Here is a 16,020-nt window from a genome sequence, read left to right as displayed (position 1 = left end):
GGGAGGTGGCTGAGCTTTCGGCCCGATCCGGCAGGGGTGGTTTTGAGTCCGTTCAGATCTGCCACTTTGACTCTGCTTCCTCTCTCTTTCTTGTTTTCTATTATTGCTCTCTGGCATTTAAGTTGTAACTGCTGATCAGTGACTCTAGGATGGTCATTGAGTGCTTATCCTTTTTATTGCTCACCACCTTGGGTCTGTTGAACTGCACTACGCTAATTCCGTTGCCTCTCCGGAGCATTCCTGTTCCCTTGTTTCCTAGCTTTCCCGGATCCTGGCTGCAACCCTGGCTGTGCCTGATCGTGATGATATCTGTGCTGGCGCTGTGACCCTGCCTTTGGTTGTGCTCGTGCTTTGGTTGCGCTGATACTGTACCCTCCGCTCGCCCTGATCATGGTCTTGGTCCTTGTTGCCCTGATGCTGTGATCATGCCTTTGGACACCTCCTTATCAATATATTCATGAGGCTCTTATCAACAGAGACTCTATTTGTAATAATGGGCTCTATAAATAAAATTGACTTGACCTGACTTGATGTAATGCCTCTTTTAGTCCTCATTCTGGGCATCGTGTACCTGCATCCTGAGTTTAAGAGTTCAAATTCAGACCAGAGGGGGTGCTGTGAGTCTGCTGTGATCTTGTTCGCCAAAGTCAGTGTGTGTCGGTCTGTCAGGGAAGTGAAGCCACACATCTGTTCTCCTGTGATCTTTGTGCCTATTTTGACTATTTTGTCCAGTTTGCTTTTGTTTTGTAGAGACAATGCTCCCCTTAGCACTGGATACAAAAAATTAAAACACTTTCAATGAAGCTTTTTTAAAACAGTTTCAGCATGGTGCGGTCCACATTAAAACTCCTCAGTTTCCTTAAGAAATACAGATGCTGTTGAACTTTTGCAAACCTTGAATTAGTGTTAGCATTCCATGTCAGTTTGTTGTCAATTATTGTACTTGAATTCTTGCAGAGATTCAATGGCTGAATTACTGATGACTATAGGGGTAAATGATTGATCTGTTTTTCTAAAATCAATGATCATTTCTTTAGTCTTATTTGTGTTTAAAATCAATGAGTTTTCAGTACACCAGTTGTAGAAGTTATTTATCTAATCTCTGTAGCTACTCTCAGTATTTTTATCATCTAAAAGTCCAATCAGAGCAACATCATCAGCAAACTTAATTAATTTGCAACTATCCTGATCACTGATACAGTCATTGGTGTAGAGTGTGAACAATAGAGGTGAAAGGACACAACCCTGTGGCACCCCAGTGCTAGTGCCAACTAAAGTTGACTGTCATTAATTTTTTACAAACTGTTGCCTGTTTGTTAGGAAATTAAATATCCACCTGATGAGAGTGTGATCAACTCCCATGCCATACAACTTTACAGCCAGAAGATCTGCTCTAATTGTGTTAAAGGCAGAAGAGAAATCAGCAAAAAGAACTCACACATAGGATGACTGAGTTTTCAGATGTTTATAAATTTGGTTCAGAAATGTAACTGTTGCATCCTCAATGCCTCTCCTCGCTCTGTATGCAAATTGAAAAGGATCCATGTGACAGTTGGTTTCACATTGAGATAAAACATCACATTCAAAACACTTCATAATGATTGATGTTAAAGCAATATGTCTAAAATCATTAAGTTCCTTGGGACTTGCCTTCTTTGGTACTGGTATAATTTTTGTTACTTTCCATGACAATGGTATTAATTGTAAATTTAATGAAGCCTGGAAAATTTTTGTGAACACACATCCTCATTGTACATTGCATTTCTTAGGTGTGGTACCATCCAGTCCATCAGGGGCGGGTGATTTCCTTACATTTATTTTAGAGAAAGCATTTTGCACTTCAACTGTTACCATAATAGGGCTGCCACCTACTCTCCAGTTGGCTCTGGCCTCCAATTGAGAGTCACTGGTCTCAAAGCGAGCATAAAAAATATTTAATTCATTTGCATAATCTGCTGTATATCCAGAGCTGACCTGTTGAGAGTTAAGGCCAATCATTGTTTTAATACCACGCCAGGCCTCCCTACCTTTATTTTCTGTGAGTAGCTGCTCAACATTTGCTTTATAGTCCCTTTTTGCTTTGTTAATTTTTATTTGTAGATCTCTCTGAATTATTTTTCAAGCACTTCTATCATTTACTTTAAAAGCATGCTCCTTCCTTATTAAGAGCTGTTTTATTTCATTTGTTACCCAGGGCTTGATATTGGAAAATGTTTTTGTTTGTTTACTGAGTATGACACTATCTACACAAAAAGTAATATAAGATGTTACCACATCTGTGTGTTCATTAATATCTGAGCTTTCAAACACCTCCCAGTCCGTACATTCAAAGCATCCCTGTAAGGCCAACTCACTGTTCATCCCACACTTTAACTGATGTTAGTTTGGGTTTCTCAGTTTTTAGTTTTTGTTCGTAAGAGGGGAGTAAAAACACAGGGTCATGGTCTGACGTGCCTATTGGTGGTTTCCTGATCGCCTTGTAAGCAGTTTTTATATTGCCATAACAAAGATCAAAGGTCTTTGATCCTTGTGTAAAGCATTTAACATATTGCTGGTAATGTGGCAGGGCTGGTGTCAATATGAATTTTGGTGCATCGAAGGAGATGGCCTCCAGATTCTGAACATGCTGGTAAACAGTCTCTGTGGCTGCTTTATAACTTCCATCTGGTGGGATGTAGACCAAAGTTACAAAAATTCTTGTCCGAATTCCCATTGTAGATACGTCGGTCTGAGTGATAGTGATAAAAACTCAATATCCCAATTGTCTGTAGTGCTCCTCACGATGTAGCTTTTGCACCACCTGTTATTTATATACAGGCACACGCCTCCTCCGATCGTCTTTCCCGTGGCTTGTTGATCTCTGTCCAGGTGTACCGGGGTCCCAAATCCCGGTAGAGCAAGACTGTTGTCATCAACTGTGGCATTTAGCCACGTCTCAGAAAAGCAGAGGAGACAGCTGTCTCTATACTCAAATAAATGTTGCACAGAGGCGTGAAGTTTGTCAATCTAATTTCTCAAAGATCTTACACTAGATAAGATCATTGTCGGGAGCATGGGTCTCGTTCCTCTTGCCCGCATGCGGCGTTGGATTCCTCCCCGTGCCCCTCGCCTCCGTATGCTTGGCTGTCTGTAGACATTCCACCGGAAAGTCAGGTGTCGGCGTCCAGGGTAAAGAGGGTGCTCGCTGAGCCAGGTGTAAGAGCACCTCCCTCTCGTAGGTAATGCATGACACTCCGCTCATAGAAAAGTTAAAAATACTCCACAAAGTAAGCAGCAACGGGAGTGATTTGCAGATGATGGCAAACATCCTCAGTTATCACGTGGATGCCCCATTAAGAACACATTAAAACCAAATAAAATATGTTAAAATCAAACAAAACGGGCAAACCAGACACAAACGAGCTCTTGTGCTTGTCAGCCGCTGGGCAGCGCCACGTACTTGCACATATCTACAACAATAAGTATGTTGTTAAAAGTTTGTGGTTTCTAGTGCTTTGACTGCTGCCAAATATAATGTCCAACTATAATCAAACCTTTTTGATCCCAAATTTCAAAGGCCCCTTAGTGTAGTTTTAATACATTTTCAATTGTTTAAACCTGTTTTAGGCTTTCCCAGATCAATGAAGGTAAGCTTAGGTTGAAATTATTTACACAGACCTCCATCTTGTTTGTGAATTTTCATTTAGCCCTGTGGGTCATGCTGGGTCATGCCAGAATAATAATGAGAGAAGGGCCAACCCTCCTTTCCTTTTAGCCAAATTAAGTGTTCTTACGGAAGCCCTGAGGGGCAAGAAAAAAAAAATTGGAGAGCACGAATTTTTTTTGTGGGGGGGGGGCAAGGGTGTCCCAAGGGACTTTTCATTTATCTCTGCACTATAAACACAACATGCATCTCTTATTATTCAAATTCTGATATATTAGCACTTTCATGTTACATAAAAGGTTATGGTCGTAGTGGTCACTGTCACTTGCAGCAGTTACAGTACACTGCGTTTGTGTTTTCTCATGTTTTATCCTCAAAAGGCAAAGTGCAAAATCTAACATCAGCAGTAGTAGTTACCAGCAACCTTAAGCAGGGAGCACTGTCAAAAGTTTGACGCTAGACTGGATGGGCCGAGTCTAGCATCAAACTTTTGACAGTGTTCATAAACTTAAAACATATTTAGCATTCAGCTCATTATGCGTTTGTGTGCTCTGATTAATAAATGTATTCTTCAATTTCAAAACAGTACCCTTATGTTATCATTGTGTAGGTAAATTATTTGTTTTTTTACTGTATAAAAAAAATGCCCCCTCTGAATTTTTAACATCCCAACTGGTATAATAAGTAAAATACCACTAAGTATTTTAAGCTTTTCTAATCTCCCATTGCCATCGGTATGCCAATTTCAGTGACGTGGAAATTGTGTGTCCTAGTGTCATAGCCTCACATTTTTGTATATTTAGTTCATACCAGATACATGTTATATGTCACTCTCATGTTAGCACTGGGAGGTTAGTCTCAATTTCAGATAAATAAAGAATTATAACAACCTTAATAAAGAGCAAGTTTGTAATGCAGCCCTGCAATTTCTAACCCTTTTATTTCGTCTTTTCCTCTGATGCTTATTGATAGAGGTTCAATGCATAATGCAAAGATAAGCAAAGAGAGAGTGGGTCTCCTTGTCTCATGCCTCATCTCAAATTAAAGTGGTTGGATAATGTACCACTGACTCTAACCTGAGCTTTTGAATTGTCATATATGGCCTTGACAGGTTTCAAAAATGAAAGGCCAAGCAACTGCTTTCTCTGCATTAGCTTTCTGTGTGTAATTGATTATATTAAGTGTACATCTGACTGCTAGACTACTACTATACTACTAAAGTGGTCAGTGAGTGTGGCTATCCACCAAGAACCTCCCCCTATGTGTCAGCTCCCGTAAATTGGCACCCTGCTTCATTGGTCCATTAGAATTAGAATATATCTTTATTGTCCGCCAGGGTGGAAATTTGTCTTCGGCCCACCAAACACAGGACAATAAATTGCAAACAATCAGTTAGTAAACTAAGGGGACACAAGAGCAGGTCCCCAGGGACACTTAACACAACAGGTTCAAGTCATTTTCTGTCTGTGGTTTAAAACTCATCAGGTATTTTGTTTAGTTGAGGATACTGATGGCACTTCGAATGAAGGACTTCTTAAATAGATTTTTAGTTGCCAGAGGGACTCTCTAGCACCTCCCAGAGCTCAGGAGCTCAAACTGGTTGGAGAGAGGATGGGAGCTATCTGCTGAGATACTCCCCGCTTTATTCCTCGTCCTTTCTCTAAAAAGTTGGCTTAAGGCCTTTTGTGGCTTGCCAACTATTTTACTTGACATCATAAAAGTTATTAATCCTGTTGCTATGAAGTTAAAGGTCCCTGGATCCATGAGAGTGCACCCTATGTTCCATGTCAGTTGCCTCAAACCTTTGGTCCCAGCCTTTGTCCTTAGATCCTCACATCACCCCCACCATCCAGGGGGTGATGTGGGGGTCTATGGGCAGAGGGATGTCGTACACTGTAAAGCCCTCTGAGGCAAATCATGTTTTGTGATAATGGGCTCCATAAATAAAATTGACTTGACTTGACTTAGATCATTGATGGTGGGCCTGTTTACTCCACCAAGAAACTCATGGCCAGGGTTATCAGTACTGGGTGGATTAAGGGAGCTATGGACCTGAGGAGAGGTCGTGGGTCTCTGCCAGAAAAATTATAAACCCTGACCTCATCAGAGACTTTCACTGCCGGCATCCTGAGGGTTGGAGACCGTCAGACGTTCCCAGTTCACTCTTACTACATGTTTTGGTTTACAAGGTCTGTCCCCTACCATCTAATCCAACTCTTTGTCAGATGGTGATCAAATGACAACTCTGCTTTTCTCCTCATCCAAGTGTCAAAGACATGCAGTCCCAGATCTGATAATACAACCAAAAAGATCTTTGGCCTTAAGTATTCTGGTACATGTATGAATCCTTCTGTGCTAAACCTGTTGTTTGTTGAGGCCAATCCATGACTAGCAGAGAGGTCCAATAACAAAGAATCATTTAGGTTTAGCCGGGCCATTCATTCCTTCAATTCCTTCCAGGTAGCTCTATTGTTACCCATGAGTGCTGAACTCCCCAGCAGAACAACAAAACCTCTAAATTATATACTATACTATACTGTAGAGGTGGTATCCTTTCCCTAAGATACTCCAAAAGGGCTGATGTTTTTGAACTGCAATATGGCACATAGGAACAAACAAAAGTCGGCATCTTCCGCTGTGCAAATTGTAAGACGCAACCTTCTCATTCTCCAGTCTACACTTCAACACAGCATTGCTTAGCCAGCTCTTTTGAATATCCCCAAACCTGCCAAAACCTTTCACCCAAGGCAACTGCAGAACAAGAGAGTGTCCAGCTACTCACCAGGATATTGTTTCCAGATCTAGTGTTATGCATAGCTGTGAGCCCAACTATATCTAGTTAGTAGCGCTCCACCTCCTGCACTAGCAGTGGTTCCTTCCTCTCCAGAGAGCACACCAGGTCAACCAGGGGTCCAAAATCCATTTTTTTCTTTCTTCCCATTCCTTTATTCGTCAATCTGTCCCTTTCTCCCTTCCTCCCTTCCTTTCCTGTTTTGTTGTGACGAAAAAGCTCAGGGGAAATGCATTGGTGTAAAAGTATACATTTTATTTTGAGATGTGGTGGAGTAAAAGTGAAATTTAACACCAGTTCATGGAAATGACATATTGTAATTCTTAATTTAGGTGGTGTTCCCCTTTAACTATTAGTAAAGTTAGCTACATCTAACATGACATTGCACTGCAGGAATTAAATGATGCCCCCAGCAGCAACATGCCCAAAAAAACGGATGGGATCTTCATAGTAACTGCTGATTCAACTCATCCCTGAACTCCTAAGATGTAGCAGGATCAAGGACAGATGGAATTTAACTAATTACATTTTTACTTCTAACTAATAAATCTACCTTCTACCTTCTTCTGCCTTCTACATTTCCAGCTTCTTTGGCCTTTGGATGAGTATAATATGAAACAATATAGCGAATTATATGATTGATGTGAGACAAAAAAAAAAAAAAAACTCTCCAGAACTAAAATGGGTACGCAGTTGCCTTGAGATCAGTCTGTTAGTTCCCATTCCTTTCTTCTACTGTATTGTAAAATCAACTCAGACTGCAGCATCTGACCCTCTCCCCCCCCCCCCCCCCCCCCTTCTTCAACTCCAGTGAAACTGTCCAGAGAGAACAATGTTTTGCACAAGGTGACTTCTAACTCCTGAAAGGCTTTCTGTCAAGTAAACGTTGAAGATGCCCCAGGGCAGAGTGCCAGCACTGAGGCCAGATGGGAGCCACAGTCTCTACCTGCCACCCCTCTCCACCCGGTGCCAGTCCCCTGACAACCCCTTCTGCCATCTGTGCCGACCTGCCCCTAGCTTTCAACAGTTCAAGAGCAGGTTTTGGTATTCCCGCCTGTGCGTGGCAGCCGACAACACAGCTGTGCAGATGTTGTCAGGGCAAAAAGATGCCGACGGCGGCGACAGCAAGGCTAACATCTGTGCTCCCCGTGGGAACAACAGAGCAGCACTTTGCAAGAGAGCCAGTCGCTGTGATACTGTGTCAATGAGCTGACAGACATGGTTACCAGTTCCATAAATATGTTCTGGGGATTAAACCCAGATTAAGACAGTGTAAACTAGACAGATTTACATGAGATAAGTAGATCACAGTGATGTGATATTGAAAACACCCAGATCATAAGTAACACAACACATAATTTAAATATGATTATGTTGCTTAAATCAGCACCTTTTACATGTTTTTCCCTTTAGTGGTATGATAAAGATGTTTCAGTGAAACTGAAACTCTTCCCACACTTGCATCCTGTGCTGTTCCTGTGAGGTTTGTGACTGCTGATTTTCCTGTCACTCGATGCTCTCCCCCACCTCACTCTCCTCATGCCAGATAATGCACTCTGTGGCATGTGTCAGATATAGCCCTTTATTACCACCCCATTTCTGCTCTCTCTCTCTCTCTCTCTCACACACACACACACACACACACACACACACACACACACACACACACGCACGCACACACGCACACTAAGAACAATGCAGAGAAAGAAGAGAAGGGAAAATGAATAAAAGGACTTCATACATTTTTATGACTGCACTGATAAGGTCAGTCATGTGCTTTGGTTACTAAGCAACACTGCCACCCCATGTTGGACAGCTAGGGACCAGAAGACTCAAACTCAAATATGTTTACTATTGCCATGTGAATGACAGTCAACCAGCCTCTTGCTTCCCAGATATTTCTGGTCGGTGTATTATCACAATCACAATAAGACAAACACAAACAGTGAACAGAAAATAAATTATTATCTCTGATTTCACAATAGAGTAATTTCATAATGAAATATTTTGTTTATTCAATTCAATTGAGTTCAATTCAATTCAATTTTATTTATAAAGCCCATTATCACAAAACACAGTTTGCCTCAGAGGGCTTTACAGCATACGACATCCCTCTGCCCTTAGACCCTAACATCGTCTAAGGAAAAACTCCCCCCAAAAAAACCCTGTAACGGGGGAAAAAAATGCAAGAAACCTCAGGAAGAGCGGCTGAGGAGGGATCTCTCTTCTAGGACGGACAGACATACAATAGATGTCATAAACAACAATTAAATTACAATAATGACAAAAAGGAAATGGAAAGAGAGAGGGGGAAAGATGCACAGCAATAATAATCAGTGTGTTAGTTTGACAAAGGTTGCACTGAGATACATATTACAGATAACTGAGCCTTTGACCTGCCTGTCAGACAGCATCAAACCAGAAACCTTCTCTAACAGTCCAGATCAGAGTGGAATCAAGTGTGGAACGTGAAGATCGGTGGCTGGCGACTGCTCGCTCTGCTGGGATTCACCGGCTAACAAACAGAGCTAAATGCTAAGAGCAACTAACACACTCCACAAATACATTCACTAGCTCCACCATCCACAGTCACACACACACAACTGATTTTTTTTCTGCTCAACTACAGCTCACAACCCACACCAACGGCTGGCAGTACTCCGGTGAGGGTGTTTGCAGGCTAAAGAAACATCCTGGTGCCACTGGAGTTTACAGCCAGCCAGCGCTCACTTCTCATATCTATCATACAGTATAAGAAAATTATTGCAAGCATGGTCGTTGTTGGCAGATGGTTAGGTTTAGTCAACAGAGGCACCCCCCCTCACACCCACATAAAATCATACTCTGGACTCCTGCAAGACAGTCAATTGTTTGTGGGACCCATCTACTTCCCAAGCCACCCTCCCACCCTATAAGCGCACACACGCTCCTTATATTACACCATCACCTGCAGAGTGTCAACCTTGCATTCTTAAGTGATGCATACAGCATGTGGACACTCCTGGTGCTGTCTGGCAGTCTGTTGGCAGATTGTAACAACGCCACCGGTTCCTTTTGGTGATGTGCTCATCTGTCGCCGTCCAGCCACGTTCCGGGTGGACATGAAATGATGGCTTTTGGCGTTATGTTTGTACGCCGAAAGCACTGAGAGGATGGACATATTTGATCAGTTTGGAATGAGAACGAGCTGAAAGTAGTCATTGAGCATTATGCATATATAGATCCATCAAAGTGAGGTTATATATGAAATTTAATTAGGTGCATATTGTGTTAATATTTTTTCTTACACGACATAGAAATCATTGGATCATCACTGTTTGGATTTGTCTGTTTTACTTTCACACTAGCAGCATAGCTCTATGACAATGTCAGTCTGTCTCATGCTTGGTCAGCTGCTTGGCCCAGCAATTCTATCCAGAGTAAAATATCTCATCAAAGAATGGTGTAACGAAAAATTGTTTGCCAATGGATTGAATTTTCTTACACACATGGTCCCTGAATGATTAGGCCATTTCCCATTTCTATTTCTGCTTTACTTTTACGTCCAAGTACAAATCTGTCAAATTCAGTTAGTCATAACCTTCATAGAATGTAACTAGACAAGATGAAAAAAGATAAAGATGTGACTTTTTCTTGATTGGAAGAACATGAACAGATTGATCAAATGTTTAAGAGTATCCAAGACTGAATTTGGCCTTTAGATTCTTGGTCTCTTTGGCTTTGAGAGCGGAGTCCAGGGTTTGTGTTACATGCAGTGGAAAGCTCGAGGCATATAGCTCATTTTCAAGCAGACACAGCACTTACCACCTTCTAATGGCAAGGGATTACTCTCAAAGGGAACACGATTTCTCCATTTTTTTTCGAGAAATGTCGACTCATTAAAAATGAATTTCGACTTTGTCTCATGTTCTGTTCAGAATTTATGGGCAGAGAAAAGGATTCAAAGATGATCTAATAAACGTAGGGTCTCAGGATGTACGTTAGACTACTGTTACTCCATTTCTGTCTCATAATGTGTTTGAATTATTTAGAAGTTGACCTAGGAAACAAAGCTCTTTATTCCTTATGAGTCACAGATTGAGATGAACATGCCAACACTGATCATCATATTGGGCTTTTTGAATATATTTAATATACATGATAGTATTTTGCTATTAAGAGCCATAAACGTGTCCCTCTTGGAAGCCTGTTCTTTGGACTGAAGATTAATGGATATTTTTATTTCCCACTGTACAGTGGCTTCTTATTGAAGTCATGTTTATACATTTAGCTGCAAATGACCTGCTACAAACCTGAATCACACAGAGGTATGACAGTAAACAGATCATCAATATATAAATAGCTTATTGAACATGATTTTGACAATCTAGATCGTAAAGCATTATTTTATAAATATAAACATGTCCTTAGAATACCTCCATGTCTACCAGCTTTACAGCTCTTGTATCCCTGATCTCTTCTCATTACAGCTGTAATGCAGCAATGAGTGGAAATAAGCCTGACAAGTGTTTGTACTGTGTTGCAGTATTACCAGCCTCTGGGAAACTCTATCTCTTTGCTTTTTTTTACATTTCTCCCTCCAGTCACAGTGGTTCCGTCTCACTCTTTAATAAGTATTGGGCAGATTAGTGTGAAATTGATTGGTAGAAACACAAAACTTTCACAAGTCAATGAAAGTTGTGTGCATATGTGGCTCAACAAATATAAAGATAATCAGCCCATTGTGGGTCTGCTCTGAGGCGCCCCATGAATAATGGCACTGTCTGTGCCGCAGCGGTCGTGGGTTCGAGTCCAGCTCACGGCCCTTTGCTGCATGTCATCCCCTCTCTCTCCCCTTTTCACACTGCTGATCTGTCCTATCTAATAAAGGTAAAAATGCCAAAAAAATATTCGGAAAAAAAAAAAAAAATATCGATATGTTGTGGCATGTGATTATTATGTCACTCGCTGTGTAGCAGGACTGGAGAGGAGGTGGAGAAGCCAGTGTTTTGAAGTGGTATGGCAGAGGCAGAGAAAATGTCAGTCATTCATTTTCTGTAACTGCTTGTCCTTGTAAGGGTCACAGGGGGGCTGGAGCCAATCCCAGCTGTCATCAGTTGGAAGGCGGGGTATACCCTGGACAGATCGCCAGATTATAGACAGACTACCGTACAACTCACAGTCACACCTAAGGGCAACCTTTGGACTGTGGGAGGAAGCCGGAGACCCTGGAGAGAACCCATGCAGACAAACTCCGCACAGAAGGGCCCGCGCCCACGGACCAAACCCCGTTCCAACCGAGTTTTGAACCAGGGACCCTCTTGCTGTGAGGCAACAGTGCTAACCACGACACCACCATGCCCAGAGAAAATGTTTCATACGAAAACTTCCGAAGTTTGGGAGCACTTCATGTTACGCAAAACAAGGAAGTTTGTTAGCTGCAAAAGTAACATGGCATGGCACGGGAGTGCAATGATAAGGATGCAGCATCTATAACGAAACTGAATGAGAGCTTAACAGCAGGGTAAATAAAAAACATCTAAAAGCAACATATGTTCAGTTTTAAAGTAAGAAAAAGTATGTTGTATAATCTGCCACATTACAATAAACACAACACCAGAAATGGAAGAACAACAAACCCCCTCACTGCTGAGCACCAAGGCAACTGGTAGGAAGGGGGAGCAGGCAAATTCATCACAAACATTAAAGCTGCAAGCAGCGCTTGGTTGACGTGGTTTTCCAGTTCAGTGCAAGTCAGAAAACTGCACTTAACGCGAGATGGTATTCCCTGTGTGGAGTAACATGCACTAAGTGTCTATCAGTTGTTGAACATACCATGCAAATCAAATAAAGATTACCTCACGAGGCTTACTTTTTGTTGCCAGAAGGTGAGACAATGACTATGTCACCTAATTGGCATGTTGATGTCTTTAGGCCTGACATCGCTAACTTATGTCATCACAACATCACAAAGTCACCATAGAAATACACATACCAATATCATGATTCATTCTAGAAGGAGGGAGCCAGACCAGACTTGCTATATAACTGTAGCACTCAATTACATGTTACAAATATTATAAAACCCAATAATGTAATAAAATGTCCCAACTAATATTGTAATAACATTTTTAACAATGTGACACCTCCAGTGATGCCTCATGGGATAAATTACCAGGGGTTGTAAGAAGTACCTAGCAAAATTTTTTAAAAAAGAGTTAGTCAAGTCTCAGTTTAAGTTATAAAAATATATTAAAAATTATCACAATTTGCCTCAGAGGGCTTTACAGCATACAAAATCCCTCTGCCCGTAGATCCTTACATCGACTAGGGAAACACTCCCCCCAAAAAACCCTATAACGGGGTGAAAAAATGGTAGACACCTCAGGAAGAGCGACTGACGAGGGATCCCTCTTCCAAGACGGACAGACGTGTCGTAATTAACAATTAAATTACAGTACTGAAATAGAGGAAAGAGAAATAAAGAGAGAGAAAAAGAGAGAGGAAGAGAGAGGGAGAGATGCACAGCAATAGTGGTAACAATAAAATAACATTACTGATACAACGATAGTGATAGATATAAAATTAATAAATGAGGTTAAAGCAGCGGCTTTTTTGATCGGGTCCTTCTTTAACCCTTTAAGCCCTGGATCAATGTCAGAATTTTTTGTGCTTCATGGGAATTATTTCTTGATTTTCTTGTGTGCTGCTCACATGACACTAACAGTATTATAAATAGTGTACACCTGCACACTTTACATTTCCAAGAAAAAAATAAAGCATACTTATAAAAAGAATTGTTACATTTTATCACATCATCAGTTTTGAAAGAATTCTGATACCTGAAAGTATCATAGTATTGGTTTAAATGTTATTACGGATAAGTCAGGACTTTTTAATACACTGTTGGTCAAGTTAATAAATTATCAGGTTTTATTATATTTTCATTCAAATTTAGTACAAATTTTATTACATTTTCAGGTGTTCTGAAATTATTATATTCTTGACTGCTTCATCTTTTGGGACCAGGAAGTAATGGCCACAGGCAAAGGGGATAAGGCCTTAACTTAATGGCTTATGGCGCAAATGAAAACTTTAATCTATTTTTGGGGGTGTTAGCATCACCCAGATGGCAACAGCTTAAATAAGGGACTGGGGTGCCCCCTAACTCAACTGGTTGAGTGACCACTCCCATTTATAAAGGCTATGTCCTTGCTGCAGCGGCGGCAGGTTTGATTCCAACCTTGGCCCTTTTGCAGCATGTCAACCCTCTCTTTCCCCATTTCACGCTGAAGCTGTCCCGAAGATAAATCCCAAAAGAGAGTCCCAAAAAATAACCTATTATAAAAAGATTAAATATTATGGGAAGGGGGTGCCTCTGGTTACCCACAATGTTGCATTGCCTCTTCATCATTCTGTCACTGTAAATGCAATCCATACTTGGTCAGTAGGAGTTTACTGGCCAATGTTGCAGTTTTCCAACAGTCTGTTCTTTGCCTCAGTAACATTGCTAAACCAGCAGATGATACTGAAGGATAAAATACTTGAGCACTTTGGCATGTTGGGATAATAAAATATAACAGTTTCTTTACAAAGTACATTCTTAGTTGTGTCTAAGGGGCCAAACACACCAAGACACATCACGCCAGGTGTCACAGCTCCAAAAATGCCTTGGAGGCATATCGGAAAAAACAGCTGGAAATGCCTGTGGAGCAGGGCTGCGTGTACATTGCCAAAAGTGACACTGACTTTTAACTTTTATGCTCACCCAAAACCTCCAGAAAAACGTGCTGCGCGGCAGCAAGAGATGAATTGCTGAAAGGCACTGGAAAACAATGGTTATGCTGGTGCTTTGTGAGCCACACAACTTGGTGTGACTGGCTCTTTAACACTCATTAGGTCAGTCCACAGGTCCTGTTCAATCTTGTGGCTAAAAACAGCATTAAGGTACTTGTAATCCTTCCCAGTTTGTATTGGCTACCCATTGATAAAGGTAGGGATAGAGGACTGTGGCCTTAAGGACAATTCCTGTGTTTTAGATCCCTGGAGGAAGCCAGTGCAGTTGATCATTTTGTTAGAGATTGTCATGCCTACTCTGATCTGCTGGAGTCTACAACTAATAAAATCAACAATCAATGAAATCAGAGACAGTTTTAAGAAAAAATCATGTGGCCAAAATATGTGCCAAAATACTGGGTTGAACAGAGAAAAAAGTCAATGAAAGTCAAAAAATACAATCTAAGCATGAGACTTTGGTTTCTCAAAGTGGGTCTGCAATAAGTGCAAGAGTCCAATTATCATCTTCTATGTCTCCATTTATACATAGTATTCATATTGACCATATAAAATATGAGGTCTGTCAGGTTAAACCACCAGGAGGAGTTTGTTCAGGCATGACCTCTATAAATGGCAAAAGTTTACTTCAACTGCACAGTTAATTCAAAATGGCTGACTTCCTGGTGGGTTTTGGGTATGGTTCCAAGAGACTTTTTTTTAAGTCTTGGGATGTTGCATGCGCCTTTCAACTTTTGTACATCAAGGTTACATGCACTGCAGGGGCTCCTTTGTTAAAGTTTTGTCAGGGCGCTACTGATTCATTTTGTCACAACCAAACATGAGACCAGTAATTCATTAAATTTTTTCACCAGTTCTGAATTGTGTGCAAAGTGTTTTTTTGAGGACCTTTTGACTCCTGAAAATATTCTTCATTGCGCAAAATAATAATTCCTTCAGTTTCAGTAGGGTCCTCGTACCATCAGCGCTGCAAAAATACTTTGTATTTCATGTTTTCTTCCCTTCTGTCTTGGTTCAGTGGTTGGTAGCAGTCAGGGGCATTTCTAAGATTTTAGGACAACAAGAGCTTAGCCCTGACCCCAGTAGCGGGGCCCAGGGGGATCTTTCCTTGAGATATATTTTTCATAAGGAACAAGCTTGTTTTTAATGTGTTTTTTAATGATCTCTGACATCGTATGTACCCTTAAAACTAATGTTTTACTCTCCACTTCAACAAGGAAACATGATGTTAAAAATATTAGTAGTTGTTATTTGTGATTGATTTCAGAATACTTTACAAATGCTGTCATTAAAAATACTTTTGGCTAAAGTTGGAAAAATAGTTAATGTATATATTTAAGAACAATGGTGGAATGCAACCAAGTACATTTATTCAAGTATGATCAGAATGACAGTTTGTTAGATCCAGGGCTTTTTTGAAAATTATTATTAATCCTATTGTTATTTTTAAAAGATATATATGTATGGCCTACATATTTAAATAGGGTGTTAATTATAGAACATTTGGGTCTGAAGCCTCCAATACCCAGGCCTAAGGACGTCAGGAAGGCTGGTGGACTGGTGTTTTGTGTGCTGGGTGGTTTTGTCTGTGTCTGTCCCTGTGTTGCAGGGGCTGGGCGTGGCTTCCGGGTGCTGGAGCTCTCGGCACACTTCCTCACCTGCGCCTCACCACCAATTATCTCTACCTGCAGTATAAAGACGCCTGCTTCACTCTTCTCCGGCACCAGATTGTTTTCCACCTTCCATGTGGTAAATCGGCCATCTCTTTGAGAACTTTTTGCTCGCATCTCGTGCCTCTTGTGTTTATGGATTT

The sequence above is a fragment of the Plectropomus leopardus genome, chromosome 13 (assembly GCF_008729295.1).
Source record: "Plectropomus leopardus isolate mb chromosome 13, YSFRI_Pleo_2.0, whole genome shotgun sequence".
Taxonomy (NCBI): Eukaryota; Metazoa; Chordata; class Actinopteri; order Perciformes; family Serranidae; genus Plectropomus; species Plectropomus leopardus.
This window is presented reverse-complemented; position numbering follows the sequence as displayed.